This window comes from Neophocaena asiaeorientalis, unplaced genomic scaffold, assembly GCF_003031525.2.
Source record: "Neophocaena asiaeorientalis asiaeorientalis breed wild unplaced genomic scaffold, Neophocaena_asiaeorientalis_V1.1 scaffold684, whole genome shotgun sequence".
NCBI classification, from domain to species: Eukaryota; Metazoa; Chordata; class Mammalia; order Artiodactyla; family Phocoenidae; genus Neophocaena; species Neophocaena asiaeorientalis.
Genome location: NW_020174048.1, coordinates 1,960,773 through 1,966,285, shown reverse-complemented (window position 1 = coordinate 1,966,285; position 5,513 = coordinate 1,960,773). Strand labels below are relative to the sequence as shown.

Below are 5,513 nucleotides of genomic sequence, written 5' to 3'. Positions count from 1 at the left end.
CTGAGCCTGCGCGTCCGGAGCCTGTGCTCCGCAACAGGAGAGGCCACAACAGTGAGAGGCCCGTGTACCGCAAAAAAAAAAAATTACAAGCTTATTCAGAGTTGCTTGCTGTCTATCAAAGATTAACCATCCAATCAGGGAAGACTGGGACCAAATTTGGGAGAAAAGCGATGACATCGCAATTTGGCGACAGTGGCCGTGAAACTCACCAGGCCCCCTCGCTTGTCATCGGAGCACACTGCTCCCCGAGGTCTACCCCCTGCCCGGTTCTCCTGCGTGGCCTCCTGGTCAACCAGCTTCTCAGCTGCCTCAGGTCCCAAGGCCTGCGCTAAACCGCAGCGCCAGGCCACTCTCGCTCTCAAGCTTTGCCAGCCCACACATGACCCCTGTGCAGACCAACGCAGAGATGGCACCTTGGACCAGCGGTAGATGGAGATACATGTCTATGAATCTGGGGTTCCTGCAAACGCAAGAACCAAGAACAGCCCCCGAGAGAAAACGCAAGTGAGAGTTACTTTCGAGGTTAGAATGAGCTGTTGGCAAGAGCCGTCCAATGACGGATGCTCGAGAAAAAGAGAGAAAAGGCCATGTTTCGAGCCAATCCCAGGAGGGAAGAAGCGCCACGGTGGCTGATGCCCGCCCTGGGTCTCCCTCTGAGCGGCGAGGCCTTCCGTGTAAGGCGCCCCTCCCCAGCCCCTCCTCCACTCCCCGGGAGAGGGAACCCCATCCACACTCCTCTCCCTCTTCGTGGATGCCAACTTTCAGTGGATACCCGGCCCATACCCGGCCCTGAGCTGGCCTGTCACCTGGGCTGCCACCTGCACAGTCTCCTGCCAGCCTCACCACCATCTCACAGAGAAGCGGAGCCCCTCATCCACCTTCACAGAGGCAGAGACTCAGAATGTAAGTAACGCGTCTGTGCTCACATGACTCCAAATCCGTCTCAGAACCAGTGAAAACCCAATGGCTGCCTGACAGCAGAACTGCCTGCCCCCTTCTGAGCTCAGAAACTGAGGCTTCCTTGGTCCTCAGGCCGAATCTTCTGGTCGCCAGCTGCCATCAGAGACTTCAGCCACCAGGGACGCCGTGCCCACCTTTGAACACAGAGGAAGTCTAAATACCCTTCTTCATAGTGTTTATTCAGATAGCCTCTGTGTCTCAACAATTCTCAGCCATTAGTTAAGTGGTATGCCTTCACAGACATCAAAACATTCATAAAAAATTATGGACTTAATTACCCACTTTGACCATTGGATAAAAAAACGTGAAATTCTAACATTTTTTGCATTCAAATGTACTCTTCTTAGGGGCAGGACAGGAATAAAGACGCAGACGTAGAGAATGGACTTGAGGACACAGGGAGGGGGAAGGGGAAGCTGGGACGAAGTGAGAGAGTGGCGTGGACTTACATACACTCCCAAATGTAAAATAGGTAGCTAGTGGGAAGCAGCCGCATAGCACAGGGAGATCAGCTCCGTGCTTTGTGTCCACCTAGAGGGGTGGGATAGGGAGGGTGGGAGGGAGACGCAAGAGGGAGGGGATATGGGGTTATATGTATACATATAGCTGATTCACTTTGTTATACAGCAGAAGCTAACACACCACTGTAAAGCAATTATACTCCAATACAGATGTTAAAAAACAATGTACTCTTCTTTCTAGATGTTAATGATTACGAGCAGACGAACCTAGGTCCAAGTGTAACCTGAACGACAAACGACCCACCGCAGCTCCCTGTGGCTCGTTGTCTGATGTGCTGAGTCCATTAACCGGCTTTGATTTGCAGTCACCTTACAAACTCAGACCCTTACAAGGTACTGAAAATACTTGTTCTTATGTGCTTGGACACGTTTCTTCCTTTTTTTTTTTTTTTTTTTTTTTTTTGTTGAGCAATGGTATGACTATATATATTGTGCCTGGGAGGCAAGGTGAGGGAGAAATCTCAACAGACAGAAGGTGGGAAAAGTCTGGAGTCCCCTGTAAACGTCAGGAAGGTCCCTGCTGGACCCATCACAGAATATGAGAGGAGGCCAATAGATCATTCCCTTTGTTTCTCCCCTGGGCTTCTTGAGCTTCTCGAAGTTCTTCAGGATGATGTCGTAGAACACAGGATAAGCCTCGCGGATCTCCATGACCATCAGCCGGATATCCCAGGACTCTGCCTCACCCAGCTGGTGCACCCGTCGCCGATAATCACCCACGTGGGGCTGCTTAGTTGCTTTGGTCATGGCATCAGCGCGCTCAGAGAAATATTTGGAGGTCTGAGTGTGGAAGCCTTCCGGCTTGCTGTGGAGGGTGGTCATCAGCTCAAACACCTCCTCGTCGACAGCCACGCCAAATTTTTCCCATCCTCAATCCGAGGGATCTGCAGCTGCAACCAGGTGGTGACCAGGTTGAGCTTCTCGGTGACATCCTTGCCGTCAGGCTTCAGGCGCTGCAGGAGGACCTTCTCATTGCAATTCACTGGGCCACAAAGAGCACCTCTGTCGTCATCTTCCTCTTTCTTCTTTTCCTCCTCGTATTCCTTCTCCTGCTGTTTCTTCCGCTGCTCCTTTTCTTTCTCCTTGACTGGATCAGGCCCTGGGATGTGCAGGGGGCCTTCAGATTGCTCAGGTTGGCTTCATTGAGAGCTGGCTCCTTTAAAAATGCATCCAACTCAGAAATCTTCTTGGGGAAATAGCTCCCGAGTGGGTCTCTGTCTTACCACATGGGTCTTCACGGAACACAGCCACCTTGGCTTGGGCTTCATGCAGGACCCTGAGCGTGGCCATGGCCGGGGCGGGGGTCTAGCGCCGCCCGCGGAGTCAGGACTGGGCACGGGGAAGGGAAAGGAGCCGAGAGGCCTGTGTCCGGCGCCCCGCCTCCCCGGCGCCCCGCCTCCCTGGCGCCGCCCGTCTTTCGACTCGGACACGTTTATTTCAATCATAGTTTAGTATTGAAGTAAAGATAGAAGGAATTCCATTTGCCATTTTGGAATCTTGTTTCAAAGACTTGGAGGAAATTAGAATTCCAACATGATGAAAAGTTAACGTGTGTATCCCAAACGGTACATATCGTGTGAAACTTGGAACGGGAGAGAGAGCGTGCTATAAATGCATAATTAAACGTACTCCTCAGAAACTCCCTTTCAAACTACAGGCAATGTTTCAATTTCACTAACATTTTGGTCTTGTTCAGGGAGGGGAGCACAGGCCTCTGGAAATGCAATTCTAATCCTAGGCTTTCTGGAATCCTCTATCATCTGAACCTATAACCGGTCTTTACTTTGCTGTGCTTTGCTCGTGGGACCATGTGAAGTTAATGCCAAAAGGAATGTAGCGTTTCATTAAAAACTGTGTTAAGCTGTCACTCTAGTATATGAGTAAAATCATTCAAGAAGCATAAAACGCAAGGGCTAAAGAGACCTCAAAATCCACTTAGCTCACTCACCTCATGTTATAGGCAGAAACTGAAGCTGGGAGACATGGGCTCGTTCGAGGGGGTGCGGCCGACTTATCTCGTTGCTGATGGGGTGCCAGATGGTGGGGAAGCGTGGGATCGGATGGGATCTGGAGACCCAGGTGTGGGTTATAACTCTTGCCACTTCCTGGCTCTTGGGCTATTACCTCCCTGGGCCTCAGTGTTCTCATCTGTATAATGAAGATGTGATTTATTCTACAGACATTAAACAGAAAGCTGTATGTAAAATGCCTGGTTTATGGAGTAGACACATGGAAGTGTTCTTTTTTCCTTTTAGAAAACGTTATTTCTAAAAGCATCTCGAGCTGGCACATGTGATGGGACGGTCCATCTCACTTCAGTCTTGCGTCATCCTATTCCACTGATCAGCTGTATCATTGGGTGCGGCCCTTCCTTGGGCAACCCTAGGCGCTGTTACATAGGGTCACCGCAGAAGGCAAGATATTCCATGATAAGACCCAGTGATTGTTCCTGGAGGGCTGATCTCCTAGATGTACCCGAATGTATGAGCTCCCCAAATGACACTCCTTCTGGGCCCACGGGTTGAAGATGTATATGGCTTCTCCTGCTTGTTGAAGACTTATTAGTTTAGAATGCTCTCGTCCTTCCCAAATCCAGCTTCGCAACCTTTAATACTGATGACCTCCCACCTGCCATAAACCTAGAGTTGCAGTGGAGATTTCCAGTACCCCTGGAGAGTAGCAGAATCTTCTGGTCTTTCTGTGAATTAAGGGCTCCTCATTCTCTAGATATTCAAGGAAATGAAGAGCTTAAGTTTCCAAAATGCCAAAGATTTTTAAAACTTTTCTCCCCCTTGTTACAAGGAAATTTCTGTTCATCACAGAAAACTCCCCAATCCAGAGGAACATACAGAAGCAAATAAAAATCATCCATATGTACCAACCAGAGATGATTTTACCAAATTTTTTCACATTTGGGATCCTAATGTAATAGAGGTTCTAACACACTTTCTTATTTTATATACGACGTAAGGCCAGCTTTTTCTATTGTCATTAAATATTCTTCTACGATATCTTCCCTTAGTGGCTGTAGCATAACATATCTGTGTTTGACAGGGCAGACACTAAAATAAAAGACATTTTCATGAGCGATCAAAGGAAAAATTAGTGCCCTGGGCTTGAATGGATTAACTATACTGTGGACCAATTAACCTGAGCAACCAGTTTTTGATATATCATGAAATTTGGGGCAGGGATGACGTGCAATATTTCCCTTAAGTTTCAAATAATATCTGTTACGTAACTTGATAGTACAATAGGCTAATACATAACTCAATCTAAAAAAAGGCAGCCTCTTTTTATAATTAAGCAAACCAATAGAACAAAGGCACAGGAAGCACTTTAAAAATATATAATTATGGAAGACAAGAGCCATTTCAGAGAAAACAGGAAGAGTGTGCAGGCATGATTAGCCTAAGCGTGGAGACAAGAAAGCCACCATGATGTGTGAGGTCTACTTCCTGTGGTCCAGGAATTGGTACTTAGCTGGGGTGGTGGTGGTGGTGAGAGCAGGGATGGGGGCCACAAGCTGGAAGTCAGCATCCCCATCCTGCTGAATGACTCCCGGGCTCTTGTTCATCTCAAATACTTTTTTTTTTTAATTGAACTATAGTTGATTTACAATGTTGTGTTCACAGAGCACTGGGCTGAGCTCCCTGTGCTATACAGCAGGTCCCCACTAGCTTTCTATTTTACACATGGTGGTGTATTTATGTCAAACCTAATCTCCCAGTTCGTCCCACCTTCCCCTCCCCCACCGTGTCCACACGTCCATTCTCTACATCTACGTCTCTATTCCTGCCTTACAAATAGGTTCATCTGTACCATTTTTCTAGACCTAGATGGGGGGAGGGTGGTAGAGAGGTCCAAGAGGGAGGGGATATAGGTATACATACAGCTGATTCACTTCCTTGTACAGCAGAAACTAACACCACGTTGTAAAGCAATTTTACTCCAATAAAAAAAAAATAGAAAAAAACAATGTTGTGTTAATTTCTGCTGTACAGCAAAGTGATTCGTTGTACATATATATAC

At 47.7% G+C, this 5,513-nt stretch overlaps 1 pseudogene; it reads right to left on the bottom strand.

Annotated features, from left to right (window-relative positions):
• Positions 1–309: 309 nt before the first annotated feature.
• Positions 310–2,771, bottom strand: LOC112405566 (proteasome activator complex subunit 1 pseudogene; annotated as a pseudogene).
• Between the last annotated feature and the right edge of the window lie 2,742 nt (positions 2,772–5,513).